Source organism: Capra hircus, chromosome 16 (genome assembly GCF_001704415.2).
Source record: "Capra hircus breed San Clemente chromosome 16, ASM170441v1, whole genome shotgun sequence".
NCBI lineage: Eukaryota > Metazoa > Chordata > Mammalia > Artiodactyla > Bovidae > Capra > Capra hircus.
The window spans coordinates 58,240,842-58,259,060 of record NC_030823.1 but is presented as its reverse complement, the minus strand read 5'-3'; the positions used below and the strand labels follow the sequence as shown (position 1 = coordinate 58,259,060).

The 18,219-nt window shown below is 36.0% G+C and overlaps 1 protein-coding gene across 5 annotated transcripts in view; it reads right to left on the bottom strand.

Annotated features, from left to right (window-relative positions):
• Positions 1-18,219, bottom strand: part of RASAL2 (RAS protein activator like 2) — a 392,645-nt gene that overhangs the window by 234,431 nt on the left and 139,995 nt on the right. The gene's annotated exons all lie outside the window — the stretch shown is intronic.

Genomic DNA, 18,219 nt, shown 5'->3' with positions numbered 1-18,219 from the left:
CTTGGATCTAATATTCAAAGTAGTCTAATGTTGAAAAAGAAAAACATCTAAAACTAACAAAAATAGCTCTATTAATACTGTTTAAATGAATATTCCTCATTGGTCAAAAAAAAAGAAAAACACGTGATGAACACTGAGCTGCAGAAGAGATGGGATTCACAAGAAAATATTAAGCTCCTTTTGGCTGAACTAAATGATACATTTTAGAATTCCAGAGAGAACAGGTACCGGAAAACATTATTCAAAGATACACAGTTTCAATCGAGGGACTAACAGCAAATTCTGAGGCATAACTGTCAATCCAATAAATTGGAATAAAGGCTAAAGAGGATTAATAAACTAGTTACAATCATAACTTCTACTAGCAACCAACACCTGTTCACTGTGGACAACAGGTGTTCATAAAATATTAGGGAAAGGCCAAACCCTAAAGTTAAATCACAGGAAGAAAAGGAACTCAACCACTGATACTAAATATGAAATAATGAATTAGAGAAATTTGAACCAAATATTTTGTTGTTAATACAGACTATTCCAGGTACCAAATTATTAAGAAATATTTATTTAAAATGTTTAAACTGAAAAACATTTTAATATCATTTGTCTCTTTTTAATAAACTAGGAAGAGATCTTTATTATATTAAGGGCACAACACCTCCATCCAGCTCAAGGACCAATAATATTATAAGAAGGCTTATTTTTAAAAGCCCTTGGCTTAGGATACTGTTAAGAGAATGGAGGTAAACAAAACTTAAATGCTAGAATGTCAGTGCCTATTCTTTACATATTAGAAACATCATACAATCTTAAAGCCGGCTTCTTACTGTGAAATTCTGGCAAGTTATACTGTGAAATAGATGTCTTCTACTAGGTACAGCTCTGAGCAGTCCCTTGGGGAAAGAGTAATGTCTAAACACTTAGATCAAAAATATTCATTATAAGTTGCTTAAGATACTATTAATACTACCTAGGAATATTAAACATGGATTTCTGGACGAAAGCTTAAAGAATGGAATCACAAAGTATGCATGACAGCTATCATTGTTTTACCTATACCTAATCTCTTGTTCCTTGGAAGGAAAGTTATGACCAACCTAGATAGCATATTCAAAAGCAGAGACATTACTTTGCCAACAAACGTCTGTCTAGTCAAGGCTATGGTTTTTCCAGTGGTCATGTATGGATGTGAGAGCTGGACTATAAAGAAAGCTGAGCGCAGAAGAATTGACTCTTGAGAGTCCCTTAGACTGCAAGGAGATCCAACCAGTCCATTCTAAAGATCAGTCCTGGCTGTTCATTGGAAGGACTGATGCTAAAGCTGAAATTCCAATACTTTGGCCACCTGATGCGAAAAGTTGACTCACTGGAAAAGATTGTGATGCTGGGAGCGATTGGGGGCAGGAGGAGAAGGGGACGACAGAGGATGAGATGGCTGGATGGCATCACTGACTTGATGGACATGAGTTTGGGTGAACTCTGGGAGTTGGTGATGGGCAGGGAGGCCTGGCGTGCTGCAATTCATAGGGTGGCAAAGAGTCGGACACGACTGAGCAACTGAACTGAACTGAATCTTGTATATTATTCTGTCGATAGTATACAATTTTCACTAGTTACAATGCATGTAGGGTATATAAAGCACTGTACTAAACATATACCAAGCACAGACTCTGTATCTCTTTAAAAAAAAAAAAAAAGGCTTGGATCTTAGAATAAACCCACAAATGCTGACAACAACTCATATGTTCTAACCACCAGATACCACTCTTCTCCAGAACAACAAACCACACACATAGCTTTCAAAAATACCCTTTATTTTCACCAGTTACGGTTATATACTGTGCTAAGTTATAAGTGAACTGGTATCCCTTAAGTTTCAAACTACTGTGACATTTTGGTGACAATGTCTAAAAACATGGGCACAACACAGGATTTCTGTTTTGTAAAGGCAAATGAATAAATTTTCATCTTCAAAACCAGAAATTATAAACCAAGAGAAAAAAAATACTAAGGATATCTCGATGAGAAAATTCACAAGAGAATGACAGGAAAAATGCCTGTGGTTTACTGACTAAAGCTCAGTCACTAAGAACCTGTATACTCATATGGATAAGGTTTCATAATCATATATTCAGTCATTACTCATCTTACTCTTCTCTTTGCTTCCTCACAAAGATATATCAGCCTTGAGCATGAGAAATTTAATGAAAACTGCCTCAGGCAGATAAAAATATGACAATCATCCTGGCAATGAAGACAAATCACCATGTTCATTACAGTTAAGCTGCTGCTGCTGCTGCTAAGTCACTTCAGTCGTGTCCGACTCCGTGTGATCCCATAGATGGCAGCCCACCAGGCTCCCTCATCCCTGGGATTCTCCAGGCAAGAACACTGGAGTGGGTTGCCATTTCCTTCTGCAACGTATGAAAGTGAAAGGTGAAAGTGAAGTCGCTCAGTCATATCTGACTCGTAGCGACCCCATGGACTGCAGCCTACCAGGCTCCTCCATCCATTAAGCTACCAGTAGGAAACTCTAGATCACAGGAAACTAAAAACATATTTATGTTTATGTTTTTATTACAGGTGTAGGAAATTGCCAATTACTGCATGTATTCAAGTAAGACTAAAATCTTATAAATACCTTATACAAATATTTACTAAGTAAATATATAAATATAAAACACAAATAAAATGGCAAAACTATTGCATGTTTAGACTACAAGATGGAAAACTTAATGCGGGAGACCTGGGTTTGATCCCTTGGTTGGGAAGATCCCCTGGAGAAGGGAAAGGCTACCAACTCTAGTATTCTGGCCTGGAGAATTCCATGGATTGTATATAGTCCATGGGGTCACAACCTTGAAAAAATGCTAACTAAAAGAGGCCTTACAGAAAAAGCCATATATTGAATGATTCCTTTGATATAAAATCTAAAGGCAAATTTATAGACACAAAGCACATTAGTGGTTATCTACGGCAGGAGGAGAAAGGGGCAAATTGGAAAGTGACTGCTAATAGGTACATTCAATTTTTCAGTGTTAAAAAATTGAGCAGTGTCGTTGCAAAACACTGTGAATATACTAAAAACAACTAAATTGTACAAAAGGGCAAGTGTTGTATAATTCCACTTATATGAAATGCCTAGTCAAATTCATTGAGACAGAAAGGAGAACAGTATGTGTTCAGGGGCTGGGGAGAGAAAAGAATGAGGAGGTATTTATTAATGGATACAGAGTTTCAGTTTGGGAAGATGAACTACTATGAGATCAAAGGTGATGATGGGTGTACAATGCAAATCTACTTAATTCTACTGAACTCCAGATTTTAAGATATTTAAAAATAAATAAAATATTTAAAATCTTAAAATGGTAAACTTTATGGTATGTATATATTATCATAATTCAAAACAATCAATTGAGCTGTAATTTTAAATGAGGAATTCATATGTTATGTGGATTATATCTCAATAAAGCTATTAAATATTGATAAATATGATATACATGAACAAATGGCACCCGACTCCAGTACTCTTGCCTGGAAAATCCCATGGATGGAGGAGCCTAGTAGGCTGTGGTCCATGGGGTCACTACGAGTTGGGCACGGCTGAGTGACTTCACTTTCACTTTTCACTTTCCTGCATTGGGGAAGGAAATGGCAACCCACTCCAGTGTTCTTGCCTGGAGAATCCCAGGGACGGAGGAGCCTGGTGGGGTGCAGTCCATGGGGTCGCACAGTCGGACACGACTGAAACAACCTAGCAGCAGCAGCAGCAGCGTGAGTTAACTTCAAGTCTACAATCGTAAAAGTTGAGTGGCTCTGCTAACAGATTCTGGTTAGCCTGGAGTTAGATGGCCAGATGTGCCAAGGTCAGGGTGCTAGTCTTGACACACTCATTACCCTCACACTACAACCTCCACTACTCAGAGGACTGACTGCATCCTCTCCAGTGAGGTCAATGTTCATGTATGTCTTCATATGGGACCTAGTCTCTGCTTTGGAACTCAAGCCCCTTTATTCCTCAGTGTTCTCTGGACAGCTATTTCCACATTCTTGCAAACCACTCAACCATCACAGGCTCAAAGAGGACTGCAAAACGGAGGGTGAGAACAGTAGCCTGGAGTCAGAGAGACCTGGAACCACCATTACCAGCTGTGTCGTCTAAGGGAAGTAACTTAAATGTTCTGAACTTCTACTTCCTTACTTTCAAAATGAAAATAATTACCTCACAAGATTATTCAGAGGATTAAACCAGATAAATACATAGAAAGTTCCCAGAGGCTGGAAAATTGAGCATATAGAAAATACTCAGCACATGTCTATTCCCTTCCCCTATGAACTTGTTCTACTTTATTCTCAGACTTGGTTAATGGGGTCACTGTGTTCTAAATCTACAAAACCTATTATAGATTCCTATTTGCCTTCTGAATTATTCTTCGAATTGTCAATCTACATCGAAAAAGAATTTTTAAGTCTCTACCCTCAATCATTATCAATACTTTAATTCAGGCTTTTATCACATCTCACTCTGGCACAATTTAATTGAATCTCTCCATCACAGTCCTCCCTCCAAGCTAACATGAAATTATCTTCCTAAAATACAAAGCTTATCTCCTGCTTTAAAATCTCTATTAAAACTTTAGCTTGGTACTTGGCAGAGAACTTTCAAACACTGACCCTCCATTCACTTTTCATTTCTAGTCACATCTATTCATCTTTAAACCCTCTACACTTTTTACTTTGTGAACTTCTCACCATTCCCTAGATGTACTCCTGGCCTTCACACTGTTCTGTCTAGAACACCTCTAACTCCTTTATTAACATGGAAGACTTTTCATTAATCCAAATCTCTCAAATGACATCTTCTCAGGGACTGCTATTTATCTGTTCACATGTCTGCCTCTTCACTATGTTGTAAACTAGTGTGGAGTGTGAATAATGGGCTATATTCCTTTCTGTATCATCCTCAGCAGCTGGTGATGAAGAAAAATGGAGTCCATAAAAAAAGGAAGATCTGGATCCAGGTACTTTAAGGTATCAGACCCCAAGATAAAAAGTCACAGGTTAATTTTGCTCCAACCTAAATGCCAGAGACGCCTAATGTTTGCTGCAAGCCACAACATAAAGTTCCAAAAGTGAAATAAACTATTAATCATAATATTTAAAATGAAATCTTCTCTGATTTTTTTTTCTCTTTTTCCTTTACTTTGCTTATTAAGACATCATCAGAAAACCATGAGCAACTGAAAACCAAGGAATTACTAGTCTTTATAGGCTTGAGGAACAAAAAATGACCCCACAGCAACTACAACAAAAAAAATGTTTTACTTGGATGACTAGGCAAGTTTTAGAATGGCTATTGAGAATTCTACTAGTTCTCAGCATAGGTGCAAAACTAGAATCTCTGATTTTGGAAACTGAGACTAACAACCAATTCTAACACTGACAGACAGGTAGAAATTACATACCTATGATAGATAAATCCTAGAAGGAAATGGCAACCCACTCCAGTATTCTTGCCTGGAAAATCCCATGGATGGAGGAGCCTGGTTGGCTACTGTCCATGGGGTCACAAAGAGTTGGACACAACCGAGTGACATCACTTATTCTATATTTAGAGATAGCTCAGGTTAGCTACACCTAAGATTCTTAGGTGTAGCCTAAAAAACTATTTCAAATCCTAAAAGATTAAGCTGTTAAAGTGCTTCATGAGTGAAAACTCATCAGTGGCCACAGGACTGGAAAAGGTCAGTTCTCATTCCAATCCAAAGAAGGGTAATGCCAAAGAATGTTCAAACTACCACACGATTGCACTTTTTCACATGCTAGCAAAGTAATGCTCAAATTCTTCAAGCTAGGCTTCAACAGAACACGAATCGAGAACTCCCAGATGTTCAAGCTGAATTTAGAAAAGGCAGAGGAACCAGATCAAATTGCCAACAGCCACTGGATTATCAAAAAAGCAAGAGAGTTCCAGAAAAACATCTACTTCTGGTTGACCACGCTAAAGCCTTTGACTGTGTGGATCACAATAAACTGTGGAAAATTCTTCAAGAGATGGGAATACCAGAACACCTTAACAGTCTTCTGAGAAACCTGTATGCAGGTCCAGAAACAACAGTTAGAACTGGACATGGAACAACAGACCGGTTCAAAATTGGGAAAGAAGTACATCAAGGCTGTATACTGTCACCTTGCTTATTTAACTTATATGCAGAGTACATCATGCAAAATGTCAGGCTGGATGAAGCACAAGCTGGAATCAAGACTGCTGGGAGAAATATCAATAAACTCAGATATGCAGATGATGCCACCCTCATGGCAGAAAGTAAAGAAGTAGTAAAGAGAATCTTGATGAAAGTGAAAGAGGAGAGTGAAAAAGTTGGCTTAAAGCTCAACATTCAGAAAACGAAGATCATGGCATCTGGTCCCATCACTTCATGGCAAATAGATGGGGAAACAATGGAAACAGTGATTTGGGGCTCCAAAATCACTGCAGATGGTGACTGCAGCCATGAAATTAAGACACTCACTCCTTGGAAGAAAAGCTATGACAAACCTAGACAGCGTCTTAAAAAGCAGAGAAGTTAAAGTCAAAGCTTTCCAATAGTTATGTATGGATGTGCGAGTCGGACCATAAAGAAGGCTGAGCGCCGAATTCAAGCATTTGAGCAAGGAGATCAAACCAGTCCATCCTAAAGGAAATCAACCCTGAATTATTCATTGGAAGGACTGATGCTGAAGCTGAAGCGCCAATACTTTGGCCAGCTGATGCAAAGAGCCAACTCATTAGAAAAGACTCTGAGGCTAGGAAAGATTGATGGCAGGAGGAGAAGGGGACGACAGAGGAGGAGATGGTTGGATGGCATCACCAACTCAATGGACATGAGTCTGAGCAAGCTCCAGGAGATGGTGAAGGACAGGGAAGCCTGGCGTGCTACATGCAGTTCATGGGGTCACAAAGAGTCAGACACAACCGAGTGACTGACCAACAACTCAAATTTCTAGAAAATGAGCATGAAAAAAGATACCAGCAGCCAGGAGAGGGTGAGGTAACAGCTGAATAATCTTTTTCTTTTTGGAAAACGCACTAGGATACTTTAGATAAATAAACAAACAGCCGGGAAATTTTATTTCTTAGCATATTGGCTCTCTCATATAAATTTATTGATTTACTTAATAACTTGATGAAATTAAGCTAAATTACTTTGTTTAAGATAAGAAAATCAAACCAGTTGTTTGTTAAGGAAAGTCTTTGCATATAAAGCACATATTTTTTTCATTTTATTATTCAGATTGCTCAGAAATTACATAACCACATGGAAAAGAGCGAAATTTGATCATTCAAGCATGAGAAAAAAAGGACAAGAAAATTCTACTTTCAAGAATAGATTCGTTGGGAAAAAAAGAATATATGTATATGTGTAACTGAATCACTTTGTTGTATAGCATTAATTAACACAACACTGTAAATCAGCCATACTTCAATAAAAAATACTTTTTAAAAAATAATAAATTCATTGAAGATTTTCATATAAATCCTATGAGTGAAATAAATGAAAATGTTCAAGTAAGTTCCTTTTATTGACTACACCTAATAATTATCTGAATTTATATCAATTAATTTACTTACTAATACAAATTCAGCTAATTATTAGGTATAATCAATAAGTATGAGGCAAAAATAAATACAAATCTTATTTATGTTGGAGGTTATTTTACTCAGCACATATACTGAAAATCCATGTAAAAATGATTTAAAAGTTGAAAGCACTAAAACAAAATGCAGTAAAACAATTATCAATAATAGTGAATGCAAAATAGTAAATCATCTTTTTTTAAAAAATCACTAAATAATTAGTGAATGAATGAATTCATTAGAGATAATTTTGAAAGTATTTTGTCACTCCAATATTCAGCAAAAGATTACATTTTATTGAAGGGGCTAAAATGGAATACATACTTCACTCAAAATGAGATTTTCAAAAAATTAGTGTGCAACCTCAAAGACAGAAACAAAGTTACAGATGACTTACCAAAAAAACCCTGCTAGCACACCTCAGCAAAAAATACTTCAGACTAGGTGCTGAGCACACATGGGTTATCCTAGATAGTCAATGCTAGTACAATAATAGCAAAAGAATGATTAAAAAACTCAACAGATGACAATAAGGCACTTAATACAATTCAGTATTCAACTTAAATTGATACTCTAAAATATCAAACATAAAAGTTCTTAATGTAAGAAAAACCATATTTAAATCTAGAGTCAAAATCATATTTTCTGTAATACTAGTTATTTACTCTAAATACTTATATAATAACAGGAGTTACCAGTGGTTGTTGCTAAACATTTAACACTGCAGCTCCTGAAACATATCCCTCCACCCCTACCCCAACCACCACCCTTCTTTGATTTGTAATATTTCTGGACTTTCAACAGTCCAACTGTGGCTAATTTTAAGCTATCACTGCAATGTCACTATGGGAATTGGGAATAGACGCACAAAACTGGCTTCTGCATGGTTGGCTTCAACACACCACTGGGTATTAACTTCTATTGAGTTCTTACTACCTGACAAACCCATGCTATGGACATAACACATCCTCTTTCATTTAATCTTCACAACAGCCTACAAAGAATGTATCGCTCAATCTTACAAATGAGGAAACTGAGGCTTAGAGGGAGAGAGAGAGAGAGAGAGAGAAAGTAATTTGCTGAATTAACTAATGAGTGGTAGAGACAGAATTTTCAAATGCTTCAATCACTTTAATTATCATTCTTCATTCACGACCTATTATCAGTAAGGGGTTATGCATGGCCTGATTTGTAAATCAACTAATCAATTAATCAATTCGTTCATCTTCTTATTTGTGCTGCAATAAATATCCGTAAAATCATAATTCAACCCTCAATGAAAATAATGCCAGTAACTTACATCAACCTTACTCCTTCTCTTCATGTCTCCTCAGTTCTCCCCAGCAAAGGTAAATACTGAAGTTGGTGTTAATCATTCTCTTTAAGGGCCTCCCTTAATCATTCTCTTTAAAGCCATGTTTAAATCCCAAATATCTCTAAAGAAAACCTCTGATTCTTGACAACTGCATTATGTTTCTTTTTAATAATCTTTCAATATAAAAAAAAATTCTTACTTTAAATATGAGGACGGTCAGGCTCAAAAAAGTCAAATAGAAACTCACAAAGAATTACTTGGCAAATAAATAGATGACATAAAAAGAGTTTTAAAAAAGGTCTTTTATGTCTTTAATGAAAAGACCAATCTTTTCATTAAAATATTCTGCTTCTAAAATAAGGTGATTTTAAATAGCAGATAATCAATCAATAATAAACTATAGCTCAGTACAAATATCAAGATACTTCCTTATCATCTTTAAAATTAACTGTAATATGTGCAATAAAAACAGGGCCCAATCACAAGTATAAAAATATTTGAAGGTTTTTTCTTATCAATGAAAAAAATTAAAGAAGTCAATAACAAATGGAAGTTTGTAGACACAAACACACATACATGGTGCTCTTGGGTGGGAAAACTACATAGTGCAAAAACTGTGATCGTTCTGTTGATTAAACAACAAATCAGAACGTAAAGTATTCCTATAATCTGAGGACCTATTTGGTGGCTTAGTCGCTAAGTCATGTCCGACTCTTGCAACCCCATGGACGTAGCCCACCAGGCTCCTCCGTCCATGGGGTTTTCCAGGCAAGAATACTGGAGTGGGTTGCCATTTCCTTCTCCAGGGGATATTCCAGACCCAGGAATTAAACCCAGGTCTCCTGCATCACAGGCAGATTCTTCACCAGCTGAGTTATGAGGAAGTCCCAAGAACACATTTAGAAAATAACATTTAGACAAAATTGATTTATAAACATATAATTAAGACTGGAACATTTTTTAACTCTAATACAAAAAGATTTCAGGGTGTATCTTCATGAACATACAGCAGTATTATTACTTTAAAGCTATCATTAATTGAGCTCTTACTAAAAAGTAGTTAAAGTGCTTGACACATACTATTTGATTTAATCCCTATAACAATTTCATGATGTTTGAAATACTAACTCTAGTTTATTGTAAAGAAAATAAAGAATCAGGTATGTTATGTATATATTTTTTAGAGTTTTTTTTTTAACTTGCATAATTGGAGAAAAGACTATTTCATTTTGGAGGAAAAAACATCTCACTGCTTTTAGAAACAGAAAAATCTGTGAAATAAGAGAAACTGCAGAGAACATTTAAAATAGACATAAAGACATTCCAAATATTTTAAACAGAAACACTACCATAAAAGAAAATTACAAGCCAGCATCTTTGATGAATACAGACGCAAAGATGCTCAACAAAACATTAGCAAACCGAATCCAACAACACTTAAAAAAGACCATACACCATGATCAAGTTTCATCCCAGGGTCAAAAGGATGGTTCAACACACACAAATCAATTAATGTGTCACACCACATCAACAAAAGAAAAGACAAAAATCACATGATTGACTCAATAGATACAGAAAAAGCATTTGATAAAATTCAACATCCACTCATAATTTAAAACTCTTAGAGAAAAGGGGATAGAAGGAACGTATCTCAACATAATAAAAGTTATTTATGACAAACCCACAGCCAACATAATACTCAACAGTAAAAAGTTGAAAGCCTTTTTGCTAAAATCTGGAACAAGACAAGGATGTCTACCCTCACACTTCTATTCAACACAGCATTGAAAGTCCTAGCCACAGCAAGAAAAAAGTAATAAATAAATAAATAAGAAAAAGTAATAAAAGGCATCAAAATAGGAAGAAAAGAGGTAAAATTATCATTATATGCAGATGACGTTCTATATATAGAAAACCCTAACGTTTCCACACAGAAACCACTAGAATTGATAAATGAATTCAGCAAGGTAGCAGGATACAAGATTAACATGTAGAAATCTGTTGTATTTCCTTACGCTAAAAATGAAATATCAAAAAGAGAAAGTAAAGAATCCCTTTTAAAGTCACATTGAAAAAATAAAATATTTAGGAATAAATCTGACCAAGGAATGAATGACTTATAATGCTGAGAACTACAGAACACTGCTTATGGAAACTGAAAATGATTAAAAAATGGAACAACATCCCATGCTCTTGGATTGGAAGAATTAATATTGTTAAAATGGCTATACAACCCAAAGAATTCTATAGATTTAACACTATCTCTATCAAAGTACCCATGCCATTTTTCACAGAACTAGAACAAAAAAATCCTAAAATTTGTATGGAGCCATAAAGACCCAGAATTGCCAAAGCAATCCTGAGAAAAAAGAAAAAAGTATAGGCATAACCCTCCCAGACTTAGACAATGCTATAAAGTTATAGTAATCAAAGCAGTGTGGTATTGGCAGCAAAACAGACATATAGATCAAAAGAACAGAATACAGAGTCCAGAAAGAAATCCAGATACCTGTGGGCAATTAATCTTTGACAAAAGAGTTAAGGATATATAATGAAGAAAAAACAGTCTGTTCAGCAAGTGGTATTGGAAATGCTGGACAGCCACATGTAAATCAATAAAGTTAGAACACACCCTTAACACCATACATAATAAACAACTCAAAATGGCTTAAAGACTTTTAATATAAGACATGACGCCATAAAACTCCTAGAAGAAAACATAGGCAAAATATTCTCTGACATAAATAGTACCAATGTTTTAAGTTAGTCTCCCAAGGCAATAGAAATAAAAGCAAAAATAAACAAATGGGATCTAATCAAACTTGCAAATTTTTCCACAGCAAAGGAAATAATTAATAAAATGAAAAGACAACCTATGGGAGAAAGTATTCACAAATGATGCAACCAAAAAGGGCTTAATATCCAAAATATACAAACAGCTCATACAACTCTATAACAAAAAAAACAAACAACCCAATCAAAAAATGGGTAGAAGACCTAAATAGACATTTATCCAAAGAAGATAGACAGATGGCAACTTGGCAAATGAAAAGATGCTCAACATCACTAGTTATTAGAGAAATGCAAATCAAAACTACAATGAGGTACCAACTCACAGTGGTCAAAACATGACCATCGTTAAAGTCTACAGATAACAAATGCTGGAGCGGGTGAGGAGAAAAGGGAACCCCCCAACACTGCTGGCGGGACATAAATTGGTGCAGTCACTATGGAAAACAATACTGAGGTTCCTTAAAAAACTAAAAATAGAGGCACCATATGATCCAACAATCCCACTCCTGGGCACATACTCAGAAAAGACCAAAACTCTATTTCAAAAAGATACACACACCCCAATGTTCAAAGCAGTATTATTTACAATAGCCAAGACATGGAAGCAAACTGAACGACCACCAACAGATAAATGGATAAGGAAGATGTAGTGTGTGTGTAGTGGTCATTCCATTGCGTGGAATACTATTAAGCCAAGAAAAAGAATGAAATAATGCCATCTGCAGCAACAAGGATAGACCCAGGTATGATCATACGAAGAGACATAAGTCAGGAAGAGAAAGACAAACACTGTATGATATTACTTATATGTGGAATCTATACTATAACAAATAAACTTATTTATAAAACAGAAACAGACCCACAGACAAAGAAAGTAAACTTATGATTACCAAAGGGGAAAGGGAGCAGAGGAAAAGTCTGGAATTAGCAGATACAAACTACTATTTATAGAACACGGACTACTGTATAGCACAGGGAATTATATTCCGTATCCTGCAATAAACCACAATAGAAAAGAATATGAAAAAGAATATATATATATCTGAAATCACTCTGCTTTATACCAGAAACTAACATTGTAAATCAACTTTATTTCTACTTAAAATTTTTAATTAAAAAAATTAAAAAAAAATTTTAATATATACTGAAATCACATAAGAGAGACATTTGTTACAACCATTATTAATGCTACAAATAATTTGTTTAGTTCTATATCTCATTTCACACAACTGAATCTATCTCAGATCGAATAAAATTAATCATTTCCAAAATAAATTTTTAAAATGATGAACTGTAAGATGTATTTGTACTAATGTTAAGATAAGTTTTCTACATAATCAAGAAACAAAGATGGATTACAAGCATGCTTTCGGGTTTGAATAACTCTTTTAAATTGCTAACATTTTATTTGAAAATCAAAATATTTGGGATAAATGTAAGTGATTTTAAAACCTACAATGCAGAATAACTGAAAAAAACAAAATACTGCTACACCTACTCAGATTCTACTTGATAGTCAAAAGAAACAAAAGAGTCTACTTGTAAAATAATCAAATATTATATCACAAATATAAGCTATTTATAGAAAAATGTGCCACTTCACTAATAAACATATAATCATAATGTTATATACCTATTAAACTAATAATCATAAAACCTGGGCTTCCCTGGTGGTCCGGTGGTTAAGAATCCAGTGCAGGGGACATGGGTTTGATCCCTGGTGCAGGAAGATCCCATATGTTGTGAGGCAACTAAGCCCAAGCACCACAACTACTGAGCCTCACACCACAACTACTGAAGCCTGTGCACCTGGAGCCCATGCTTTGCAACAAAAGAAGCCACCACAGTCAGAAGCCCATGCACTGCATGAACAGTAGCTCCCGGCTGCCATAACTAGAGAAAGCCTGCACACAGCAACAAGACCCAGAGCAGTCAAAAATAAATAAAAATAAGTGTTCTAAAAACCAGTAAAAGTCTTTATTAATTAAGTATATAATAAGCACTGGGCATCTTGTTTCATTTACTATTTATAATGAGCCTGTGAAAGTGAAGTCGCTCAGTCGTGTCCCGACTCTTTGAGACCCCATGGACTGTAGCCTACAAGGCTCCTCTGTCCGTGGGATTCTCCAGGCAAGAGTACTGGAGTGGGTTGCCATTTCCTTCTCCAGGGGATCTTCCCTGACCTAGGGATCGAACCCTGGTCTCCTGCATTGCAGGCAGACGCTTTAACCTCTGAGCCACCAGGGAAGCCCTTATAATAAGCCTATTAGATAGTTATCATCATCCCACACTTTACTGATGAGAAAATGAAAGCTCAGAAAGGTTATGTGAAACCTTCTCAGGCATATAACTAGACAGCAGCACGTATAAAATCCTGAAGCCACTAGTCCAATCCCAAAGATCTTTTCCTTTTCCTCACTCTATGCTATGAGTCAAACACAAAACTATAATAAACTAAAGCTTAATTACCAATCTGGTAAAGTCATGGGAGAAAACTGTACTCATAAATTGTTGTAGACATTATTAACATTTTATAGCTTTCAAGCAGAAAATCTTACAATATATATAACGAGATACAAGACAATCGTATTCAACAGTATAATCATTCCTGGTATACCCTCAAAGAAATAATACAAACCAGGAAAAGGTGGGTAAGGCATGTACCCATAAAGAAAAATTGTGATGGAAAAAATATATAAACAACTGATGTGTCCAATAGAGCCTTCTTCCACATTTCAATATAATAGATTACCAGAGTGTCCAATATCCTCAACATTTTCATTAATGGTCAACAGATGGGGATGTAAATGAAATAGTCTTAAAAGAAAAGGAGGAAGATAACTTATACCATTCATAACCATCTCAAAAATAAACACACATAAAGTGAGGAAAATAAGATAAATTTAAAGTGATATGGCCTATTTTTCTCTAAAGTGATTTAATTTCATAACAAATTATTTTAAGTTTGAGCATATATGCTAATACATTGCATTAATGGCCTCATTATTCGTGAGACCTTTGTTTCCTGGTGATATGGAATGAACTGTGTCACCCTAAAGTTTATTTATATGTTGAAACCCTAGGCCCCAGTGTGACTGTGAGCCTTTAAGGAAGTAGTTAAGGTTAAATGAAGTCAGAAGGGTGGTATGTGTGTTTGTTGCTCAGTCATGTCCGACTCTGTATGACCTCATGGACTGCAGTCCACCCGGCTCCTCTGTCCATGTGGGGTCCTAACCTAATAGGACTGGTGTCCCTATAAAAAAGGAGACTGTAGAGTCACCTGTGCTCAGAAAAAAGGCCAACTGAGAAGACAGTAAGAAGACAGCCCTGACTAAAGCTGGAGAAGCCTCAGAAGGATGTTACCTGACCATGTGTGTGTGTGAATGCTACCTGACCACACACACGTGTGTGTGTGTGTGTGTGTGTGCACTTGCCCGCCCAGTCCTGGGATTGCTGACTCATATGGTAGTTTTATTCCCAGTTTTTTAAGGAATCTCCACTGTTGTTGTTTAGTCGCTAAGTCACATTCGACTCTTTGCAACCCCATGGACTATAATCGGTTCATGGAATTTTTCAGGCAAGAATATTGAAGCGGTTTCCATTTACTACTCTGGGTGATCTTCTTAACCCAGAGATTGAACCTGCATCTCTTACATCTCCTGAATTGACAGGCAGATTCTTTACCACCGGGCCACGTGGGAAGCCCAACAGTTATGAAGACTATATGGTATCTTTTCCATTTGATCTGTTTAGTTAATCCTCTTTTATTGGTTGCTTCAATTTACCTCCACTACTGCAAGCATGGTGACATCATTAGACATGGGCCCAAAAGAGCTGGAACTATTTTCAGCTGTAAGAAACACAAGTCTTATTTTTTTTTTATAATGTATCATTTGATCTATATACTGTAGCAGGTAAAGGAATATATATTATACAGCTGGAGGGTTAAACATAGTACAGTAGTGAAACCTTTAAGCTTTTATCTCTTCAATTTGGTATTGATCCTGAGTATGTATATTTCAGGGCTTCCCAGGTGGAGTTAGTGGTAAAGAATCTACCTGTCAATGCAGGATACTTAAGAGACATGGATTCAATCCCCTGGTCAGGAAGATCCTCTGAAGGAGGGCATGACAACCCACTCCAGCATTCTGGAGTTCCCAGTTATTCTCCAGTATCCTGGAGAATCCCATGGACAGAGAAGCCTGGCAGGCTATAGTCCATAGCATCACAAAGAGACAGACATGACTGAAGTGACTTAGCACACATGCACGCATGGGATATTTCATTGCTTTACGCATAAGATTCTGCATTTTTAGATACAAGGAATCTAAAAATTTTCTGCTATTATTATATATAAGGAATTATTTGTTTATGCTCAGAACATGCGTATGCTCAGAAAAAGTTCAGGCTCACAGAATTTAAGAAAAGAACATTACAATTTATTTACATTTTGTAATTATAGTGAATTCAATAATCGGGTATCCTCTTTCTCTTTATTATTTTTTAAAATTATTATCTATCCCTATATTTTTACTTTCTTAATAGAAATAATATCAAATATATACTGAATATTGTAAACCAACTATACTTCAATAAAAAGGGAAAAAACATTTTGACTGCAAAAAATGAAAACTCAATGTAAATATATATATATATATTAATTACTAAACAACTGCTATGTGCCAAACACTACTTTAAATGCTTTAAATACATGCTATATTATTTAATGCCTCTCATATATTGAGTTCATATGGAACAAGAAAAGTAACAAACACTAGTGGGTTTCAAATTTTAAAACATATCGATTTTCTTAAAGACATCTGTATTCTAATAATCCCACACCTTGCCACGATACAGTAATAGCAACTCTGATAAGAACAAGTTCTACTCACATAGCATTTGTGAACAAACACTACATAAACTATAATTTACATATTTTCAAATTTCGCTTTGTAAGAAAGAAATTTCTATGCCACAAAAGTGTAAAGAGAAATTCAGAGATTAAATTTCACAAGTGCAGACTGGCATAAGATAGAAGCAGAATTCCGATCTCCTGGGCCAATTGTATTCTTTCCCCCCTGGAGAATGAGAAATAAAGACAGGTCTACAAGTGCCGAAGTTCAGAAAACCACTTGGGTAGACTCTAGGCTGGGCAGAAGCTATAGTCCAAAGAGAAAAAGAAATCTCTACCCAGGCAGCTCAGCAGTAAAGAATCCATCTGCCAATGAGCCTGCTACTGAAGAAGTGGGTTCGGTCCCCTGGAGAAGGAAATGGCAACCCACTCCAGTATTCTTGCCTGGGAAATCCCATGGACAGAGGAGCCTGGCAGGATACAGTCCATGGGGTTGCAAGAGTGGGACACGAATAAGGGACTAAACAACACACAAGAATTAGCTCCAGTTGGCATTAAACAGTATCATTCTGTTTTAAGAGCTTGACTCTCCACCTGTGAAGTACTCAGGAAATACCATACACAGTAACTGATAAATAAAAACTGCTGATCTGACAGGTAGGAACACTATGTACTGTGCTTTACCTCTAGGACCTAAAATCCCTTAGCACAGTACTTTTCACTCCAAATATGTCTCTATTTGCATAATTATTGCATGATTAGAATGTATAATATATTACAAAGTAAAAAATACAAAATGTTTATATCACTTTAGTCACTCAGTCGTGTCCGACTTTTTGCAACCCCATGGACTGTAGCCTACCAGGCTCCTCCGTCCATGGGATTTTCCAGGCAAGAATACTGGAGTGGGTTGCCATTTCTTTCTCCAGAGGATCTTCCCGACCCAGGGATCGAACCCGGGTCTCCCATGTTGTAGGCAGATGCTTTACCGTCTAAGCCACTAGGGAAGTCACTTTAAGTAGACCATAAACGTGTAAAAAGCTAGGAAACATTCTCAGATGATCTCACATATAAGTGGTCTGCCAACAAGTTGGTGAAGTTGCTAAAAACTGAAAGTTAACTACAAAAGTCCAAAAAGGATTGTAAATACAAATATCAAAAAACAAAAACCCTATAGATTTCTTTTATCGAATGTATACACATTAACTACTGGGAGGCACTGATTCTAAGAATTTCCTTTAAACTCTTATCCTCTGATTCTCCTTTACTTAGATCATCCTATCATCACCTGGCAAGGAACAGACATACTAGTATCCAAGGAAAGGCAATAACTTAGTCTCTAAAATATTTTAACAGGATGTTAATAGAGGCACATCAAGAAAGACTTTACTTTCAGTAATTATTTATAGACCAAGAGTAAGAAGAAAATATATTTCCTTAATAGTAAAATTAAAACTCACTGGGCAAAGGAAAATCTAAAGGGAAAACAAGGTTTAGGAGACATACTGAATTTCTGGCACAAATACACTTGGAAAATTACTCAATTTCTCACTGACATTATTTTTAAAGAAATTAAACTGTATTCTAGTGCGAAAATTATTCAACAATTTCCACAATTTTAGAAAG